The sequence below is a fragment of the Pinus tabuliformis genome, chromosome Q (assembly GCF_031772625.1).
Source record: "Pinus tabuliformis cultivar Carrire ecotype Pingquan chromosome Q, CPIR1, whole genome shotgun sequence".
NCBI classification, from domain to species: Eukaryota; Viridiplantae; Streptophyta; class Pinopsida; order Pinales; family Pinaceae; genus Pinus; species Pinus tabuliformis.
The window spans coordinates 1,118,804,046-1,118,828,323 of record NC_142296.1 but is presented as its reverse complement, the minus strand read 5'-3'; positions in this window follow the sequence as shown (position 1 = coordinate 1,118,828,323).

The following is a 24,278-nucleotide window of genomic DNA, read 5'->3' as shown; positions in this document are numbered from 1 at the left end:
ACCTCCTAACAGTTTTTCATGCATCTATATCTCATGCCTCATTACCATATGCATGCATAAACTATATAAAAGCTATTAAATCAGTTAACCACATGCATAGTAATATTCCATCAATTCCATAATAAGATAACTTCTAAGCAACAGACATAATTCAATCTAGCCTCATTGAGTATCTGTGCAATAGATAATCTAACCATCATAGACTATTCCATTACTTACATTATACCATAATGATTCACAAGCATCTACCACTATTTTCCATGTTGACTAGAGGCTTTATATAACATTAAAGGTTCCTTCACTATCATAATGAAGATCGCCATTAGATTGATCTGTTATCCTACTCATTCACAGGCATAAGAATGGGATCCACCACATGAATACAGATAGCATCATACTAACACATAAGCCAAGATGGGGCAACATATCCAATACTAAATCAAATAAAATAATAACATGAAGGGTAAGAGACCGACATACAAAACATTCCACGCATGTGAATCCATCTAAAACAATCACTTAGAGGGAGGAGCATCACCACCCAACCATGAATCACCTCTAATTCCCCCCGAGCCGAGGTTATTTCCAAGGATCAACTATCCTCAATTGATCAATGCACTGGGTATTTAATACCCTCTTTCATGATTTTATGGATTTTTCCATTTGCCTAGTTCTTTTTCAGAAAATCTTGTCTTTATCTCCCATGAGTTTTTTCCTCATAAAAGCTTTCCTTTATATCTTGCAAATCATTTATGTTCGATGGATATTTATCTCCCAACCATCATATGGATCTGCAATCTATCCAATATTATCTAGAATCCCATCTAGAAGCCTTATCATGAAAGATTTATCTCTATCCCATTCCTAAATGGGATTTGACTAGAATCTCCTCTCTCTTGGTGCTCCACCCTCCAAGTGATTTATTTTATTAATTTATTTAATAACACATTTTCTTTGCATATTACATATCACCTAGCTTTCCTCACCTTAGGTTTAGAATAGTTTAACCCACAAAGGAGGGTATCACACCTAGATTTCCTCAGCTTAGGTTTACAATCATTTAACACACAAGGGAGGATACCACACCTAGATTTAACTCATCTTAGGTTTACAATAATTTAGCACACAAGGCATGGGTGTTACATACTACCCCCGTTAATTTTTACACCGTCCTTGGTGTATCACTCCATAATTTCCTAGTTCATAGGTAGCTCATCTCTTAATCAACAGCTCTTATGGCTCTGCCATCTGATGCAATTTTTCAGTGTACATAGGTCACAAGAAGTGCTCCTCTTCCATAGCTACATTGGTAACCAAGAGTTCTTCTCTTCCATAGCTACATTGGTCACAAAGAGTGCTCCTCTTCCATAGCTACATCGGTCTCAAGGAGTGTTCTCCTTTCATAGCTACCTGTAACATTGTTTTCAAACCATTTGTGAGAATTTATAGATGCAAAATTTTAACTATGATACATATCATAATCTATTACTTAATATTACTAAAGCAGATATTGCTCATTTTTCATTTTACCTGAATAATGCATGTTCTCTTCTAGCATTCTTCCAAGCCTTTGTGTTCTTTGTTGAACACCTGCTTCTTGTAGTTTCTCTGCATACAACACATTTGTTAGCATATTTTCCACATCAATATGCCTGCAATGTCATAACATATTAGTTCACATAACAATATATATTCATCATATATGTTCATCATATATATTCTTCGTAATTGTATGTATGCCAAACTTAACCATGGTTACTTATCCTTGAACCACTTCTTACTCTCCTTCTTTTATGTAACCAACTAGTCGGCTGTCCTACCATAAATATACCCAATGTCTTCATGCATACCTTCACACAATCTGTTATACACATCGATATATACATATCATATTTCAAACATGTAACATATCTAGTCATATGGGTACCATATGTACTGCTGCACATACTACCATCTGTGGTACAACCTATCTGTGGAGTACTAAAAAGGTATGCTTTTGATGATAATTTCAATGGCTTTTTAGTGGAACTTGTGAACCTTTTTGCATCATGAACGCGAAAAACAATAAAGAATTATAACAAAACATGTGGGATTAGTATGCAAGACTTAACCGCTGATAGTTGTCATTCTCCTATGCAGGAAGGGGTGAAAACGAGGAGCTGTTGTTTCAAAGAAAAAGACAAGAATAGGGTAACTGCTGTCCCTTTGATGAAGGACTGAGTGCAAACAAGGCTAAGCAGGTTGAAGCAAACTGGTCCGGAAAAGGAGGAGAAGACACCAGCTCGGCGAAGGAGAAAAGAAGTGATTAAGGATTAACAGTTTGGAGAATCCCTTATGATCTTTGATCTTGAGGGATCGCTACTTTATTTATCTTATTACTTAGACATCTCCGCCGTCACCCTTATATAAAGGGACGACACTGTTAGCTTTCGGGGATTATGCTTTTATGTAACTTTCTGTTAAAGATCGAACTTTGATCATCGAGTCTCGTTGAAACTGGTTCATTGTACTTTTGTTTTATGCATTAATATAAACTTGGTGATTATCCTATCTCTGCGTCTGAATTAACTTAAAGCGGTGTACCCTTGGAGGCTAAGCGCCTGACCCCAGAGGACACTTGCTTCTATATCACTACGATTTGATTTCTGCGTGGTTTGCTTATCGTCGTTTTTTGGTAATCTGATATGCTTTATAAGTTGCTATCATATGCTCTGTTAAGATTCATTCATTAAGGTTTCTATAGGCAGAACTATTGTATTGACTCTGCATTATATTACTAATCCTTTCAGAGTTGATTGAAAAGTATTAGTCTTGACAGAATATTGTTACTATTTTGTTACAGAGCTCTTATGTTGTACATTCATGTGATAGAATTTATCTGAAGGTTGTGTTCTTTACGATTCAGGAGTGATGCTGTCCCATTTTGAAACGCAGTTTTATTCCTGTTAATGAAGATTGATGCTAGATCAGATTACTCTTCAAGCGTGTTGTGTGTGTGTATGATTTCCAAATGCTATTCCATAACTTATTAGTAATTAATGTTGTTCCATCAGTGTGTGCTGCTTGATTTGCCTGGAGAATGAAAGATTGTTGTATGATTACAATGAGTGCATTTGAGTTAGTAGAATAAAGCTTGATTACTACTCGCGAGGCTTAGTTGTTCGATTGCTGTTCCATTTCAAAATTGTTGTTCCATTTTAGCATTATTGTTCCATTTCAGATTTGTTGTTCAATTTCTTATTTGTTGTTCCATTTTTCTACCTACCGTTTCATTTACTCGCATTTGTTGTTTTGGTGTGAGAGACGATCCGTGGCTGTAGTGAGCCTTGGCATTTACTGTCTAGCTCCCAGACCCGTGGTCCATGCTCTAATGTCCTTTGGATCAGTTTCCAAAGGGATGGGATATTGCTGCCGAACCCTTCACTGATAAGTTTCCTAGCTTTAGAGTGTGTGATTTATTCATTTGAAGTAACTTAGTTATAGACAAGCATCCGTTTACTCTTGTATTTTTGTTGAACGCTGTACTACTAGCATTACTCTGACAAATGATAGCCTCAGACTGAGTCACTCTTTGAAATAACAAAACGCTCCCGGATTGACATATTAGTGTGAGGTAATTAGAGGTGAAAGAGACCCTTTTTATAGCTCTACATTTTGATGCCATTGCCGGGGAAAGAGTGTAGCCATTTGTCTTTTTCAGAGTAGTGTGCGAACTTGCTAGAGAAGAGTTGGATCTTAAAAACGGAAGGTAAGAACCTGTGTGCAGAGCATGTAAAAGCCTTGCTCCACTGTCCGCTTTCCTAACAGATTTGTTGTTGCTTTGTTTGAATAGAATTTAGTAGTTCATTTGAGTGCATGACTAAGTAGAAAAAACCAGAAAAGAATATTAAGCTTCCATCCAAACCTGAAAAAGCTCAGGGGCTGGTGACCCTTGGCCGAACGAGCTTCATAGATGAAATCTATAAGAAAACAGAATCTCAGCCATCAGTAGGCCCCAGGAAAATCATTTCTAAATGGCCTACTAGTTCCCTTCAGGCCACAGGATCACCATCTGTAGCCTTTTCTGAGGTGCATAGTCAAACTGAAGAATAGGACTTTCAAGAAATTGAAAATTCTACTCCAGAACTATTGCAGGAATGGAATTTTAGCAACTTTTGTGAAGGAGAAGGAGAAATAGGGGAAACCGAGGAACCAAAATCTCCCATTGGAAAAAATCAACCATTAAATATCCCAGATAAGGGGAGCGCTGTGAAAATCATTGTTGAAGGAATCCAATCTCCTCAGACATCAGGTATTCCCATTATCCCAGATAAAGGAAGTTCTATTAAAACTATCCCTGCCAAAACCATTCCCTCTCAACCTAGGAATACCCTCCTAGATATCCCAGAAGGTTATTGGCATATATTTGATCCTATGGCTCAGAACCAGCCAAATACTCAAACCTCTACATTACAATATCCTATAGTGGATTCTGCAGCAAATGCGCCCATGAAAGCTATCCCTCTTGAACATATCCCTACATTTCACGGTCTCACATCAGAAGATCCGGATGCATTTTTATTCGAATTCAATGTGTTGTGTAGGGGATATGATTACACCACCGATCCCCAAAAATTGAAATTATTCCCCTCTACATTAAAAGGGGCTACTTTAAGATGGTTTATGGGACTAGGTGGTGGGGTCATCAACAATTGGGATCAAATGAAAGAATCTTTCTTAAAAAAATATCAGGACTATTGTAGGTCTAGAGAATTAAAGGAGGAAATATTCCAAATGACAGCCAAACCAAATGAAACATTAGAGGAGTATGTGGAACGTTTTCAGTACAATATACAAAGATCTCCTTATACATCACTACCTTTACCTGATAATGTGTTAAAAACTGCATTGATAAGGGGCATGAAGGAACAATGGACTGAAACATTAAACATCATGGGAAAAGGAGATATTTATCAAGAGAATTTTGCTGACATCATTGATTTATGTATCAAGAGTTCGAGAGGCAGCACAAGAGTAAAACCGGCAGAATATGATCGGTTTGCAAGAGACAACAAAATATCAACAGAAGGAGTAACACATGTAGAGATTGGAAATTTATTAGAAAATTTGAAAACTGATATTCTAGGGACACTAACTACACAACTTGATATTATGCAGGCTAAACAAAAGCAGATGGAGGAAGAATAGAATTTGGCGATCTTCTGTCCCCGATGCAGTAAAAAGCATAGTCACAAGGAGTGTCCACTGGATACAGTCCAGACATGTGCCATCTGTACAAAGATCATCTTACGGAAAGCTGCCCCTCACTTCTTGGATTAAAAGCAGTATATAAGGAAGCGGAGGAAGAACCAGAATCAATGTACTTGATCAACCAGCGCCACTAGTGGCAGCTGAGACAATTTGGTATGTTTCTAGACCCAACTTCTTCTTTTCAACCTACACAGTATAATTCCCAACAATATAATATGTGGAAAAGTCAGTCCCAACCCCCATTTTCAAACTGGTCACCACCATCGTTTCCTTCTTCAAACCCGTGGCTGAATCAGGCAAGCCAATCTGGTTGGCCGAATTTCCCTTACACTCCACCATATTGGCAAAATAGCCCATATCCTCCACAATGGACTCCCCCTACTTCACAAAGTTCACCCTGGAAGACAAACTGGCAAAGACCGATGCACCAGCCATTAGGAACTATCCCGCTCCCTCAACCTACTCTGCCAGCTTTACAACAAAATCCCCAGTCTAATCTGAGACCGCAACTCCCAGCCCAACCCAACCCCAATCCAAATAACAGACCGGTCCAATCTCTTCAAATCATAGAATCACCAGAAATAGGACCCAACCTGAGGGAGTGTAACGATCTTCAGTTACGATCTGGACGTATTATTGAAACTGAGGGAGATAAAACAGTTCATATTGAAGATCAGTTATCAAGAGAACATCAGTTGCAACAAGAGGATGTAAATAAGCAGCAGACTCATAATCAAGCAACCACATCCTCTCCTCCTTTCCCAGAACGATTAGTCATACCTCGACCTTTATAGTATCCTGACTTCGACATTCTGGGAGAATTACAAAATATGTACATAAAAATCCCATTCCTCCAAGCCATTCAAGACATTCCTATATACACAAAAACTATCAAAGAATTGTGCATAAAGAAACAAAGGAGGAATATAACAATTAATCCAAGAGTCCAAGTAGTTGGTACTTTATCTGATTTACTATGCGGGAAAGAAACACCCATTAAATATGAAGACCCAGGAAATCCAATTGTAACTGTTCAAATTTATGGTCAGACCCTGTCTAATGCCTTAGTTGATCTAGGAGCTGCAATCAATATTTTAACAACCACTACTTGTCAAAAGCTCGGCATTGCATCTGTATAACCCACCTCTACTTTGTTAGAATTGGCTGACTAATCTGTGGTTAGACCAGAGGGTAATCTACATGATGTCATGGTCTCTGTAGATTCCTGGGAATATCCAACCGATTTCCTGATAATTAATCCAAAAACCCGACTTGATGGACACCCGCTAATCCTAGGTAGACCTTGGCTTGCCACTGTCGATGCTTACATTGGTTGCCGGCAAGGAAATATGACCATAACCAAAGGACCTGATATCAAGAATTTAGTTCTATACCCTCCAGCGCAGCCAAGTGTCACAATAATTAAAACTAACAAGCACCCTGTATCATACCTTACTGACAACATTAGATATCCATTGACTATACAAGAGGCACTTGATTTTAAAGATCAAACAGAAGATGATGCCATTAGCAACTTCATTAGTCAAACTGAATCCGGATCCTACACACAGTGTCACATGATAGAAGCAACATTTGATAATGAATTAGAAGAAGATCCTCTGAAAGATACACATGATCAAACAATACCTGTTACTTATGTTGCAAATAGTAAAATTGTGGAAATTGAACCGGGAAAAACATTAAATATCAATGCCAACCTCACATCTGAACAAGAAATGAAGCTCATCCATCTGTTAAGAAAATATCAAAAAGCATTTGCATGGGATTACCCTAATATGAAAGGAATCGATCCACAGTTGTGTACACACCACATTTATATAGAAAAAGATGCTAGACCTGTTCGTCAACCGCAAAGAAGACTTAATCCTCATCTAAAGGATGTGGTAAAAGCTGAACTTCAGAAACGTTTAGATGTCAATTTTATCTATCCTATTTATGACAGTAAATGGGTCTCTCCGCTTGTGGTGTTACCAAAAAAGAATGGGAAATGGAGAATTTGTGTGGATTACAGGGAACTCAATAAAGCAACACAAAAAGACCACTTTCCTCTCCCGTTCATAGACCAAGTACTAGATACTTTAGCAGGAAATAAATTCTTTTCGTTCCTGGACGACTTCAGTGGATACAATCAGATTCAGATTGCCCCTGAAGACTAGGACAAAACTACTTTTACTTGTCCTTGGGGAACATTTGCCTATCGAGTTCTACCTTTTGGCCTATGTAATGCTCCTGCCACATTCCAAAGGGCTATCCTTAGCATTTTTGCAGATTTAATAAATGATGGACTTGAAGTATATATGGATAACTTTACACCATATGGAGATGATTTTGATCCAGCACTAGACACCCTAGAAAAAGTCCTACAACGCTGCATAGCTACCAGGCTTTGCTTAAGCCACGAAAAAAGTTACATGATGATGATTGAAGGTCTTATCCTAGGACACTATGTTTCAGCAACTGGCATTTAGGTAGACCCGGCCAAAATCCAAATACTTTTGTTTATTCCCACTCCTACTACTCAAACAGAGTTACGCAACTTTCTTGGATTTTCTGGCTATTATAGACGATTTATAGAACATCATTCACACATTGTTGCACCTTTATATGCACTAACTGGTAACGTTGATTTTCTTTGGACAGAAAAATGTGAACGTGCTTTCAAGGATTTAAAGAAGCTCGTATCCACAGCCCTAGTCCTTCGAGGACCAAACTGGGATTTGCCATTTCAGATATCATCTGATGCCTCAGATACAACCATTGGCGCAGTCCTTGGGCAGGAAGAGGATAAAAAACCATACGCTATCTATTACATCAGCAAAAATTTATCCCCCGCTGAATTAAATTACACTGTTACTGAAAAAGAATTCCTAGCTGTAATACATGCTATCAATAAATTTAGACATTATATTACAAGCTATCTTGTTATCTTGTATACAGATCATTCTGCCATAAAATATTTAGCAAATAAGCCTATCACAAATTCCAGAATAACTAGATGGTTGATTTTATTGCAAGAATTCGATATCACAATCAAGGATCGACCTGACAAAGAAAACCCTGTAGCTGATTTTCTCTCAAGAATTCCAAAGCCAATTGATGCAGCAGCAGTTGAAGATCAATTTCCAGACGAACATTTGTTTGTTGTTGCCGTTCAAACACCCTGGTATGCTGATGTTGCCAATTACCTTGCAGTAGGTAAACTACCAAAACACCTAACCCCTAATGAAAGAAAATAGATTGTTCAGAAGAGTACACGGTTCTCGTGGATTGGGGGCTATTTGTTTCACACAGGGGTAGACATGCATATCAGGAGATGTGTTCGAGAAGATGAAATCTTTGACATCCTAAAAGCCTGTCATGATGGACCATGTGGGGGACACTTCGCTGAGCATAGAACTGGACATAAAGTATTACAAACAGGATATTATTGGCCCACGATTTCTAGAGATGCAAAGAAGTTTGTCCAAGCCTTTGATAGCTACCAGCGAGCAGGACGTCCTGGTCAAGCTGACGAGATGCCTCTGAAACCACAGTTAGTCATTGAACCATTCGAGCGATGGGCTCTTGATTTAGTTGGACCCATCAACCCATCATCAAATCAGAAAACATATATCTTGGTGGCAACAAAATATGTCACCAAATGGGTTGAAGCAGAAGCATTGCCAAGAGCCACAGAGGACTTTGTCATACAGTTCATGTTCCATCTATTTGTACGTTATGGCCTTCCAAGGGAAATAATTACAGACGGAGGACCACAATTTGCTGGGAATAGATTAGCTGCATAACTTAATAATTATCATGTCCAGCATAAAATCACTACTCCATATCACCCACAGGCGAATGGACAAGTAGAAAGCAGCAATAAGGTAATAGAATCAATCCTAACGAAAACCATTGCATCACATAGGCGTGATTGGGCTGCCCGACTACCTGAAGCACTTTGGGCCTATAGAATAACATGGAGAAGCACCACTGGTTACTCACCTTATCAATTAGTGTTTGGAAAACAACCCATTTTTCCTATAGAATTTGAAATCGAAACATTACAAACATCACAGGAAGTTGGCTTAGATCTAAACGAGGCACAGATTAATCGACTACAGCAGATCAATGAATTGGATGAAATTAGGCTCTCTGCACTACAAAATATAGCACTGATTCAACAGTAGTGAGCTAAATGGCATGATGCGCTCATCAGAAACAAAGTCTTCCACGAGGGAGACTGGGCTCTGTTGTACGACTCTTGGTTTCAAGACTTCCCTAGGAAACTCCAGACTCGTTGGTTGGGACCATATGAAATCCAGAAGGTACATGACATGGGACCCTTACTCTAATCACCATTGACGGTTCTGGATATGCCTTCAAAGTAAATGGCCACCAAGTTCATCTCTATCGTAAACCACTGACTCGGGAATCCTTCTGCCAGCAGCTACGCCGAGACACTGGTATGGAGATTTTAGGAGAGGAAGAGAAGTCTTCCTCACCTGTAATTCATTAAGGAATTCATTTCTTTTTACAATTTGTACATAAGTTCTTTTCTTTAAGTCGTTCTTGTACATATGCTTGAACTAAATGTTTTCTTGTCATTTTTTGTTGCTCCTTTTCTTCCTCAAGATTTCAATTTTTGTCGTTCTATTTCTAAAAGAATGGCATTTGCGTGTTTTTGCTGTTCCTTTTCAAAAGGAACAGCATTCTTGATTTTTCTACTATTCCTTTTCAAAAGGAACAACATTCTTGATTTTTCTACTGTTCCTTTTCAAAAGGAACATCATTCTTGATTTTTCTGCTGTTCCTTTTCAAAAGGAACAACATTCTTGATTTTTCTGCTGTTCCTTTTCAAAAGGAACAACATTCTTGATTTTTCTACTGTTCCTTTTTCAAAGGAATGGAATTTTCTTGTTTTGTTGTTCCTTTTCTAAAAGGAACAACATTTTGATTTTTGTTGTTCCTTTTTCAAAAGGAACGACAATGCGGTGTGTTTGCTGCCCCTTTTTCTAAAGGCGGAGCATGTTTTTTTATTTATGTTGTTCCTTTTTCAAAGGAACGGAATTTTTGCGTCTTTTGCTATTCCTTTTTCAAAGGAACAACATTTTTCATGGCTGCTATTCCTTTTTCAAAAGGAACGTCATTTCGATTGTTTTGATATCTTTTTCTAAGGAAATAGCATTTTTTAATTTCTGTTGTTCCTTCTTCAAAGGAACGGCATTGGTGTGTTCTGTTGTTCCTTTTTCAAAAGGAACGACATTTGCACTTTTAAGACCTATGCTCCCTTGTTGTTCCTCTTTCCAAAAGGAACACTTCTAGCATACTTATTCTCTCCTTGTGAAACAGCTTATCCCTTTTGCGGATCTAAATTGAGGATGCTTCTTGCTCCTGTTCTTTCAAAGTCTTTTAGAGACAGCTATGCACTTATGCAATGAACACAAAATCAAAACATACTGAAATCAACAAATTATAAATCGCTATCTTTATAAGGCTTTGTATTGGTAAGAGGACAAAAGGAAGGACACAATTATTCATCATCTTTTGTTGTCATCGTCTTACTAATTTTGCCTTGATTGGTTATCTTTATCATGACATTCCCTTTAATCCTCTTTGATTATTGTTTAGGAATAAGAGCAAAGGGTTTATATCTCCCTATTGAGATGATAAGACTTCTTCCACCATTCCTACTCTTAAGGAGTGTTGAACCACCCTTTGTGTATAAATAAGGAAAACTGCTTTATGAAAAAGAAGAAAGTAAAAAGATGAATTATAAGTTGTCAAATGCAGGATAGGGGGTCTCATCAAGAGCCAGCCTACCATGATCATGAGGATGGAAGTGAAGTGGCATTCCCACTATGGCCACCACACCAGGGATATGGTCCAAAAGGTATATCAAATAAACAAACCTTGGAATAGGAGGTATCATCACGAGCCGGCCTGCCCACTTTTCGCTCCCTACTCATGAATGGCATTATGGCTAACTGGTTACCAAGCCAGCATAATGGCCTACACTTTGACATTACATTCCTTAATATGCACATAAAGGATCATGGTTCCAGGGGTGAAATAAACAACTCTGCCAAGGTTATGGACACCTGTCGACAGTAGAGCACTGTTAATGGTATTGAAGTCACATTGATTACACCAATAGGTAAGATACTAATACTCTTTTGTTTCTTATATCCTAGGCACTAATCATACATTATCTCCCGACTTATATATCGCATGAACATTTATTACCACCAATCATGGCAAAGGAGGTGACAATGACCACTTGAGATTTTGCAAGTACGATAGACGTCCTATCCCCTAGCCTCGCATCATATCACAGCAGCCTCTTACATAATACGCGATCCAACTTTATGCCTCGATTTCGGTAATTCGTTGTTTTTCTAAACATGGTATATTTTCATACACTGTTCCTTTATGACTCAGTTGCAGATCGGGTGCTGCTCCTTTCTTTGACGGCTAGGATAGCCTATCACATTGTGGGGGGGGAGGTTAACCTCATTATTCCCCAGCTTATGTGTCAGCTCACTATTCGGGAAAGATTGTGTGCTAGGGTATGGCATGGCTTAGCGACATGATATTTCTATTTTTTACACAAGTTGCTGTTCATAAGCCATTTCTGTTGCATACTCTGTGTTTTTTTCAAAATCTTGCGATTATTACCCTCTCTATGTTTCAAACAGCACAAGCAGTTTCTGTTCCATTGATAATCCACAGTGAAACCATGAGAGGAAGGGCAATTCAAAGGGAACCTCAGGAGTTGACAGTCTCCACTGCTGCCCAGGAGATCCTGGAAAGAGCAGGGTGGCTGACTTATCTCAGCCGCTTGTAGGAGTCTAATGAAACAGTGGTGATTGAATTCCTACAGAATCTGCAGGAGGATCACTCCATAGTAAGGGGGAAGCAGATAGCGGTCACCGATGATATAATCGCAGAAGTCTCGGGACTACCAGCCACCGGACCTGTATGGACACTAAAGAAGGAAAGATTACAGAAGATCATGGAAATCTTCCAGGACGAAGGCCAGAGCTTGACGATTAAAGGGAAGGGAGTTCTGCCAGCAACACTAGGAGAGCCCTGGGTAGAATTAGCAAGAACCGTGCAAAGCTACATCACCTGCGAGGGGAGAAAAGATGTGGTAAGACCACGACATCTTAAACTCTTAGCTATTCTAAAGCAGAAATGCTTTGTAAATCTGCCTGCACTTTTGAATTCATTACTTCATGACGTTTCACGAAGCCTAAAAAAGGCATAGCATGTAGAGTCAGTTGTCAGCCACCATGGGTTAATTTGATTAATTGTTAGTCATAGCCTCACCTAGCAGCAAAGTAGCTGGGAAGAGCTAATTGCAATAATTGATGGGAGGGCGACAACACCATCCCCAAAACGTAAACATACTACAAGCACACCAAAATGTCTGGAAAAACGCAGAGAACTAGTAAAACAAAAACATGTTGCTAGCACATCTGAACGACCAGAAACACGCCAGGAATCGGCAAAGCATAAGAATGACACCGGTACACCCGAACAGCCAGAGAAACACAGAAAATCAGTTCGGTTAGCTCAGATACGAGGAAGGCTGGAAAAGCTCCAAGAAAGAACCAGCCAGCCAGTGGAAATTGAGGATGAACAATCCTCATGGCCGGAAGTAGAAGTAGAGCAAGCTGAAGGAGAAAAGAAAGGAGAGGCCAAGGAGGCCGAGCAATCTGAAGAGGAAAATGAGGAAGAAGCTGAGCATTCTGAAACAGAAGCTGAGCATTCTGAGGCAGAAGATGAACAATCCAAGCAGGAGGAGGAAATGGGACAACAGGAAGGTAGCCCACCATAGGACCCAGTGGGAGAAGATTAATTGGCCATAGTTTTGGACAATATGGGTGAGTATGGCCAACATTCTAGTCCAACAGACCTCCACGACAAACCCCAAGAAGAAATTGCATCTGAAAAACCACATACAGAGGAGGCAGAAGAAGGAAATCTGCATATTCATGATGAAGAGGAGATAAGAGACACCGAACGGGAACAATCCGTTCCCAAGACACCAGAGGAAATTATGGAGGATGTAGGAGTAGAAAAAGAAGTTGCCCAGGATGTGACGGAACCAGTTAGGGTTTCCACCTCAGAACAGAACAGTGAAGAAGCACCTAGGAGAAAGATCCAGGGACTAGTCACGGCCCAAAATGCAACAGATAGCCTGTTGTTCCATAAAATGCTGGAAATTAGGGAATTACGAAAGGAATAGCGGAGATTACTGAGCATAATAGCCCAGCTCCACCAGCAGATCAGGATCCTAAAAGTAAGGCAGAGGGTAAGGAAGACCGCAGGGAAGAAAAAGGTGACCACTGCAGTAAAATTTCGCAAGATAAAAAGGCGGAGGACCAAAAATCGCCCTAATGTTTAAAACCCTGCTGAAAATCCAATTGTTGTTCCAAATGATGCTGAGGAACAGACTGTTGTTCCATTTGAAAAGGAACAGCAGCAAGCTGATATTCATGTTAGAAAAGAAACGGACAACAAGGAAATTTAGACGGAGGCACCACCCTCAGGGGTGATAAGGGTTCTGAACTCGAAACAATGCAATAAGAAAGTTTAGGTAAAACTCCTGGCCTCCACTGCTGCATGGAGAAGAGATCCAAAGACAGTGACCTTGCGCAAGCGATTAAAACAGGCTCAGCAAGAAGCAGAAAGGCTTAGAGAGCAAACGGTCACTTGCGAGAAGTATGAAGAACTACAACAGCAACTAAGGAACGTCAATCAATCCGAAAGCTAGGCCTTTGAAGGGTGGCGAAAGGAACAAGAGAAAATTGCAAAGGTAATGCGTAGGCTAGATACTATTATCAAGCAAATGGATACCTTGTGTTCTTTATACAATGACGTTTTAGCATGTAGGGCCCCTGCAAAAAACTATGCTCTGTTTTTACTAGAACGGTACTCACAATTAAAAATAAAAGCTGTTAAAGCAGGCACCCCTATACAAATTAACACTGTCAATGACTTTATAGACTATTGTAGACATTATGGGGTGAAGGTCCAGAGATTGCTATGTGAATTCTATTTGCATAACCTCGTGCTAGATCAGGAGACTAAACTGAACCCTGGCCCTTTTGTTGGAGACATCCAATTGCAAGCATTCATCTCATTCGGGGTTAATCAGATTAAATGGCTCAAAGCCTATAATACCTTCCAGAGGCAGGAAAATGGCCTAGACTTGTGGGTAAGGGCTGAGCCTAGGGACCCAGTACAGTTGTGGAAAGCACATAGAAACCTCATGAGAACTCCGGGTGTCATTGAAACGTTAGGACCCATGCACGAGGCACTCATTCGAAAAAGTTCGGAATATTTTCTTTCTATCAAAGACCTCGCCATTGATGCAGCCAAATTTCGGTACCGAATCTCTAATCCAAACATCCAGCTCAGGGAGCCATTTAAGTATGAGAATTTTCAATTAGTTGCCGACCGTTTGAACATCTATGGCAAAAGCATTTTGAGGGCAGGGCCATCCTAGTTAGGATATAGATTCCGCAGTCCAATTATCTGGCACCCTGCACCCGGATATCAAGCCCTATATGAGATGCCTAAGGGTCAAACAGGCCAGTTCTTTGACTACCTAGTCACTCACCATGGTTGTAGGCCTCCGCATGAGATTCCCTCTCCAGCCTATTCTCTCACTGCTTTGCATGTAAACTACAATGTTTTCATGAGGGCATGAAACAGGGTAAGCAGGGGGGTGTGTGGAGTACTAAAAGGGTATGTTTTTGATGATCATTTCAATGGCTTTTCAGTGGAACTTGTGAATCTTTTTGCATCATGAACGCGAAAAACAATAAAGAATTATAACAAAACATGTGGGATTAGTATGCAAGACTTAACCGCTGATAGTTGTCATTCTCCTGTGCAGGAAGGGGTGAAAATGAGGAGCTGTTGTTCCAAAGAAAAAGACAAGAATAGGGTAACTGCTATCCCTTTGACGAAGGACCGAGTGCAAACAAGGCTAAGCAGGTTGAAGCAAATCGGTCCGGAAAAGGAGGAGAAGACACCAGCTCGGCAGAGGAGAAAAGAAGTGATTAAGGATTAACAGTTTGGTGAATCCCTCAGGATCTTTGATCGTGAGGGATCGCTACTTTATTTATCTTATTACTTAGACATCTCTTCCGTCACCCTTATATAAAGGGACGACACTATTAGCTTTGGGGGATTATGCTTTTATGTAACTTTTTGTTAAAGATCGAACTTTTATCATAGAGTCTCGTTGAAACTGGTTCATTGTACTTTTGTTTTATGCATTAATATAAACTTGGTGATTATCCTATCTCTGCGTCTGAATTAACTTAAAGTGGTGTACCATTGGAGGCTAAGGGCCCGACCCCGGAGGACACTTGCTTCTGTATCACTACGATTTGATTTCTGTGTGGTTTGCTTATCGTCATTATTTGGTAATCTGATATGCTTTATAAGTTGCTATCATATGCTCTGTTAAGATTCATTCATTAAGGTTTTTACAGACAGAACTATTGTATTGACTTTGCATTATATTACTAATCCTTTCAGAGTTGATTGAATATTATTAGTCTTGACCGAATATTGTTACTATTTTGTTACAGAGCTCTTATGTTGTACATTCATGTGATAGAATTTATCTGAAGGTTGTGTTCTTTACGATTCAGGAGTGATGTTGTTCCATTTTGAAACGCAGTTGTATTCCTGTTAATGAAGATTGATGCTAGATCAGATTACTCTTCAAGCGTGTTGTGTGTGTGTATGATTTCCAAACACTGTTCCATAACTTATTAGTAATTAATGTTGTTCCATTAGTGTGTGCTACTTGATTTTCCTGGAGAATGAAAGATTGTTGTTTGATTACAATGAGTGCATTTGAGTTAGTAGAATAAAGCTTGATTACTGCTCGCGAGGCTTAGTTGTTTGATTGCTATTCCATTTCAGAATTGTTGTTCCATTTTAGCATTATTGTTCCATTTCAGATTTGTTGTTCCATTTCTGATTTGTTGTTCCATTTTTCTACCTACCGTTTCATTTACTCTCATTTGTTGTTTTGGTGTGAGAGATGATCCGTGGCTGTAGTGAGCCTTGGAATTTACTGTCTAGCTCCCAGACCCGTGGTCCATGCTCTAATTTCCTTTCCATCAATTTCCAAAGGGATGGGCTATTGCTGCCGAACCCTTGACTGATAAGTTGCCTAGCTTTAGAGTGTGTGATTTATTCATTTGAAGTAACTTAGTTATAGACAAGCATCCGTTTACTCTTGTATTTTTGTTGAACGTTGTACTACTAGCATTACTTTGACAAATGATAGCCTCAGACTGAGTCACTCTTTGAAATAACAAAACGCTCTCGGATTGACATATTAATGTGAGGTAATTAGAGGTGAAAGAGACCCTTTTTATAGCTCTACACTATCATACCATTCCCATGGTAGCACCTGCATGACAAAAACTTTGTCCACATATTTTTATACCATGTTAGTATCATGGAAAACATTCCATTATACTTTTCTAGCAATTAAAGCAACTATGCTTAGTTGACAAGGAATTTGTATGAGCATGGTTCATTTCTGTAATTAGAGAAAGTTTTGTCAAGTGTAAATCATTTTCAGATTTCGTATGGTTGTAACACAATATCATTAATATAGTAGATATTCATGCGTATTTTCATCTTAAGAAGACTATTAACTAATAGTTTACTAATATTTAAATCAATACTTCATTCTTAAATCATTTATCTCGGGTGATTTACTATGGCCCTTTTTATGTTTCAACAACTTAACCACTTTGCACTATACTTTACCAACGTGATCATTCTTTCAATCATGTTCTTTCCTTCTACAGATTACTCCCCTTTTAGATTCGTTGGGGTAGCTACATCTTTAAGGGTTTTGTATAATGATTTCTATATAAATTTCGTAATGAACCAAGACCGATACTGGAATTCATCATGAGTTGCAAGATAATTCTAACAATCCATTAAACTCAAGACTCTTTTAGGCCATGGATGCTTGACATCTGTCATCAACCAAATGATAACTACAATATTGTTATAAGGCTATAATATTGTACACCCATGTGTTTACATAGAAAATTCATATGCCTCATTATTATGTGTAGATTTTAGCATGATTCTTTCAACAGGAAGTTTATCCTGATTCCTAATGACCCCTTAACTAGGCTTATGATAACAATATTCCAAACATTGCATCAATACATGTATCATACAACAATAAAACAATGATGCAAACATGGACTTCCTTTATTGAAGCCAACTATAATGTTAATACCATGATGATATATGTCAATTACATCAATGTTTAAAATGCTCACAAGCTTTCTTAGTCAACATTCTCTAGATAACCATCTCTTAATACATAACACATTCAAAAACCATCTACTAACCATATGCTACCAGTAGGCCATATTTATTACAGAGTCTCATGGTCAGTATGTAACAGGGTAAGCCCTCTTCCATAACCATATTTACATTAGATGTTATGATAAAAACATAGTAGCGAACTACAATTTGTGCATAACCTTTGACATGATAGTAATTATTAACCATTATACCTTGTTAATTGCACTGCATCCACAATTTCTTATGCTATAAAACATTCGATAGTGTATGATTATCATACCATCATCACAACTCTCTCACAACAAGCATAATATCCTATGGCATTGATATTCCCAATCTATCATCTTCCTTTTTCACCAATTGTTTAGGGAAGATAGTTATGTAGGCCTTAATGATTTAGTTATAAGGATTTTCATATAGCAGTAAGAATTAATACCTACTTAATTAATCCTCCAATCTGACTATGACTCTTTCAAGGTGTGATTAATCCATTGTTTAAAATATGAGAATTTCTCATAGTTTGCATCTCGTTGTTTCTTATCATAATCACCTAATAATTCATGCATGCTAATAATGCTTCACTGCTTAATTTTGGTAGCAAATTTATTGTAAAAGAAACCAAGAAATTTCCATGTCTTAAATGCAAACCACACTTGCTAATATGCTTTACTGCATGCATTATTCTTTAAAAATGGACTAAAAGAACCCACATCCTTGAAAAACAATTTTATTAAGTCCACTAAATCTCCCACATACACATCATATCACTTTTTGTTTCTTTTCATGGATAAAATTTCATTTCCTAATATGAATTTCTCCATAATTTCCACAACTGTGAATATCATTTGATGAAATAAATGCTCCTATACTTCATATAAGTTCATATAACATGAATAGGTCATCATTACATTTGGATTATAACACTTCCATACATCATTTGTTACTCCCACTCGAAAATATTATTTCATAATTCAAACTCTACCACGTCTCAAATAGCTTGCATTAAATGTATAGGAGAACAATAAAACAACGAGTTTGTATATTTCTCCAATCTCCCTGACCAACATATCAAACCATTTTACTGCATTAATGAACTTAAATAAACCTTGTACCAATGAATAAACATTGCAATGAATTAGAGCGTAAAACCCTAAATTCCAATGTTGCTCTATTAGAGAATGAATGCACTATTTGGTATTAAGAAAAGAATGCAGTGTTTGCACTGCAATGCCTCTAATTTTCACACCAAGGAATAAATTTAGTGCGAACCTGAACATATTCAATGTTATCACATTAAAATATGTCCTACGCTATATATTAATAGTGCCATCTTTCTATGCTTCGCCATTTACATGAAAAAAAATATCAACACTCTCCCAAGTTTCCATTCTTTAATCTAATGCTCTCAATGCATATGTATGCTCATGGATGTCAAGATAGGCTAATAAATGCATGAGTTTGAATTTGTTTTCTATTGCATTCAAGGACCTCAACCCATAGATTTTGTTTGTAGTATTATAGTAGAATATTAAAAGATCGAAAATCTTATCTCACGATACTGATCATTGAACTATAGATACCCAAGTATCTTATATGATTTGTATAGATTAGAATAGTATCTAAATGTGGTGAAACAATCAATTTCATTATAGCATTAGGCGACTATCTAGTCACTCTTAGATAAAAACCACAATTTTAAATGCATCACAAAATTTACTGAGGGGGATTTCAAGACTAAGAAATCAAATTTTATGAGCTATTGTATTTCACGTCGGCATAATTTAAAGTGGAATTCTGAACAGAAATCAAGATAACTGACTCCTTTTTTCAGCTTCTAGAGTTTTGAAACCTTTTTTTTTTATTTCCACTACTCTCTACATCCAAAATGGTTATAGAAATTGCATTTTTGATGTTAGAGTTCCTTGTAATAGGATTTATGGTATGGATTTGTTCATGTCATGGAAAACTCATGTTCAGAATTAGATACCAAGAAACAATGCTCCACCCTGATTATGAAGAAATTTTTTGAATTTGTTTTGTTTAAACTCTTCCCCCAGTCATGCCAGTCTGAACTAGAAAAACTACGTAGTTCTGAAATGCCAAATTTATCAATGTCTAACCCGATATTTACATGATATTTTCAGTTGCGTCCAATGATATTGATATTTCTAAACTAGCAGTCCTGTAACATGATTTTAAGAAATAATATGCAGATCAAAAATTACAACCAAAGTCTTGTCCTCCATGCCCATCATCTCATGCAGTTTGGCATTTATTACTCCAATCGTTTGCTGAACTCCATCGCTGGAAATTTCATTGCACCATGCATCAATTCTCATTTTGTTGGCTTGGATAAATCTTCGGAAGTCACCTATTAACAGTTTGAGAAAAACAAAATATCACAATATATGTTGAAGATAGCTATTGTTAAAATTTATGCTGGAGTTTTGATATTTCAACAATGACGATACACATTTATAATAACAAATGAACCTCAAAGGAAGGATATTCACGCCATTTTTACCTCCACAGGACTAATGGCATGATCTTCTGTATTTCATATTTATAGTTAAAGGTAAGCATTCTCTTACTTATGGCCTCACTTAGGCTCGACTTTCATAGCTTGAGGTCAAGATAGCTCGTTCTAACCGAACTTGCTTATTTATACATTGCTCTAATGCATAGGAGTGTTAACACACTATTGTCTATATGGATAAGCATTATCCTTTCCCACTCTTATCCATTCATGACTCGATACAATATATGGTCATCTTTATCCGCAGATAATCATCATCCTACCACCACCGGATAGGTACGCTATCTAATGAAAGAAACAATGTTAAAAAATTTGTTGGGAAAGCAACCCATCATTTTCTTTTGCTTGAACATAGTGATATTATGGGTTTAAAAAAAAAAAAAAACAATAGTCTTAGAATATATTACTATCACACCGTGACACATTCTACTTTTACCATCTTTTTATGGATAAGATAGTTTACTCTGACTAAGGGTGAGGATAATCATTATCCCTACATACAACTTGTAACTAACCATAATGGAAAAACTGGCTTTTCTTCAATATTTCCATAGAAAACATATTTTTGGCTTGGTGGCCAACTCACATACCTACGGTAAAGCAGAATCGAACAGAGGAAACCATAGTGCTGTGACCTTTTCTCCTTTAATCTGGTGTGTGTGGTTACTTTACCCACAAAACATAGTCTAGAATCATCCAAGCTGGTGTTCATGCCTTCCAATCGCAATTGAAGAAAATGTTGCTTTCTCCAGCAGCGCAGGAGGAAATAAAGCATCATGATTTATGTAACAAGCACCGAGTCATATGGAAGGATGGGAGGGTAACCATTCTTCCATCGAGGAGCTTCTTATCCATGCTAGATACCGAGTTGATATCCCCACCGATCAATGACTCTTCTATTTCTCGATCTAAACATCTATTGGCATCAATATTTCCCACATTTAATTAACCAGATTTTAACTAAGAGTCACTGCTTCACAATCTCTGTAGCTTGAGTGGTGCCTCATCCACTTCTCTCTTTACAAATCTCCCCCACGTATTCTTTGATTACAATCACGAATTAGTCGCTCCCTCCGGAATCCACTAACGACCTTGTTTAATTTTGGAACAGAAGAATCTCTCACTTAGTCCTAAGGATCGTCCTCCAGCATATTTTTTGATTGCTATACATTCTTATTCCGAGCTTCCAAATATTGTCGGAGGCACGCATCTAAAAAAAAAACAACTATGGCAAGACATGGACCCAATCACGGCCCTGATTTCATAAGTTAATGTTCATAGAATATATTAATTATGGATTATTAACTCTTACGTTGACTTTTATCATAGCTCCTTCACATAAATTCCTTGAATTTCACCTCAAATCCCTTGCGATTCTAACCTTAACGATAACTGATATTCCCTGTTTACCTTTGTTTGTTTCTCAACCGAATCTTGTTCATGGTGATCCTTGTCACCCCACCATATTTTTATCATGGTTATCACCTAAGAAAAAGCGAAGAAGACCTTATTGCATATTTTTGGTCAGAGAAAATGGGTGCAAGGGAACAAGGCTTCTTAGAAATTATTGAAGGTTGGCCAGATTTCTCCCTATTATGTTCTTGATGGTGATATTAGACTCATAATCTACACTACCCTCTCTTTATAAACATAAAGAGCTCAGGATTCTTAACCAATAGATGCTCCCTGCAACCAAGTATATCACTGCACTGGAATATGTGAAGTATAACACAAATACACTTATATATGCTAAGACTAGTGTTGTAAGATAGATTTGTATTAGGATTGTTATCACATAAATTAGGTTTTCTGGTAGCCTGCGTCGGCTTCATGAGGAAGAGACATCTCGACTCATATATTCATTTAAACCATATACCCAACGTAGTATAATATAGAGTCAAATGACATATGTTCGAGGAAGGTTCCACTAAAGATTAGGCATACTATTCCATTGATCTTGACATGCAATCTGCAATACAAATAAAGTTCAAAATCATGAACTTTGTATATATATTGGTTGATTTTGACCGAAGGTCATATTAGTTTATGGGTTTCCTATTCGTAATTATATATCAATGCATATTCATATGACATTACTCTGAACCTCCATGCTTACTTTACTATTCAATTGTTAGTGCTTTTACCATCCTTATGATGCTTATGATTATCTACTTTTAGACCATATATATACCATCATGCATACATGTACATCCCTAATATATCGATCTATAATTTATATATGGGAGGGTATTGATTTTTTTTATTTTTAAGGACTCGTAAACTCAATATATTCCCATATTTAAATCTTAACTAAACCCTTTAGCAGTTCCACCTATATATTTATGTTGTCCCTTCCTAACGAATTTGTTTTTATGACAGACATAAATATTGCATGCAACCAGAACTGTGCATATGGCTTTAAAATTTTTAATATTTAGATTAAATCTTAAGGAGTCCAGATTTAACGCTTATACCATAACCCCTTTGTAAAGTTTGTGGTAGTGAGACCAAGTTCAGGCTTAAACTTGTCCATAGCCTATGGAGGCATATTGGCCCATAGGCCACAATGTTTGAACTTGATCACTCTGATACCATTTGTAACGAAACTCCATGGCCTATCCAAAAAATGAGCCCAAATCCCCTAAAAATTTTAAAATTTCCCTAGACATAGTTAACGTTCTGTGTTCCTTTCCCCTAGTTGGACTGTTATATCACCTTCAAGGAGGAGCCTTATACCATAGACACATTATCGCATCTTCATCAAACGATTTCAATAACATAACTATAGTTGGAAGGGAAGAAGGAGCTATAACATGTAGCCATCAAACTTCTGGTGACATGCATGGTAACAAAATCCTTGTCTATTGTATAATATAAAACTTACCTCCTAACGATTTTGAATGCATCTATATCTCATGCCAAATTACCATAGGCATGCATAAACTATATCAAAGCAATTAAATTAGTTAACCACATGCATAGTAATATTCCATTAGTTCCATAATAAGATAACTTCTAAGCAATAGACATAATGCAATCTAGCCTCATTGAGTATCTATGCAATAGATAATCTGATCATAATAGACTATTCCGTTACTTACATTATACCATAATGATTGAAAAGCATCTACCACTATTTTTCATGTTAACTAGAGGCTTTTAACATTAAATGTTCCTTCACTATCATAATGAAGATCGACATTAGATTCATTCGTTATCCTACTGATTCACGGGAATAAGAATGGAATCCACCACATGAATACAGATAGCATCATACTAACACATAAGCCAAGACGAGGCAACACATCCAATACTAGATCAAATAAAATAATCACACAAAGGGTAAGATACCAACATACAAAACATTCCACACATGTGAATCAATCTAAAACAATTACTTGGAGGGAGGAGCGCCACCACCCAACCATGAATCACCTTTGATTCCCCCTAAGCTGAGGTTCTTGCCAAGGATCTACTATCCACAATTGAACAATGCACTAGGTATTTAATACCCTCTTTCGTGATTTAGTTTCCATTAGCACTGTCTTGATTTTCTGTATTTTTCCATTTTCATAGGTCTTTCTCGAGAAAGCTCATCTTTATCTTCCACAAGGTTTTTCCTCATAATAGCTTGCCTGAATCTCTCACAAATCTTTTATGTCTAATGGATCTTTATCTCCCATCCATCTGATGGACCTCCAATGCAGCCAAGCTTATCTAGAATCACATCTAGAAGCTTTATCATGAAATATTCATCTATGTCTCATTCCTCAATGGGATTTGGCAAGAATCTCCTCTCTCTTGGTGATCCACCCTCCAGGTGATTTATTTTATTAATTTATAATAACACATTTTCTTTTCATTTTACATATCACCTAGCTTTCCTTAGCTTGGGTTTAGAATAGCTTAACCCACAAAAGTGGGTATCACACCTAGCTTTCACCAACTTAGGTTTACAATCATTTAACACACAAGGGAGGATATCACACCTAGATTTAACTCAACTTAGGTTTACAATAATTTACCACGCAAGTGATGGGTGTTACAAATATATACATTTACTTTAAATCCCTATTTAAGATTAAATCCCAAGTGAAATAGAGTCATTGTGCTTCCGGAT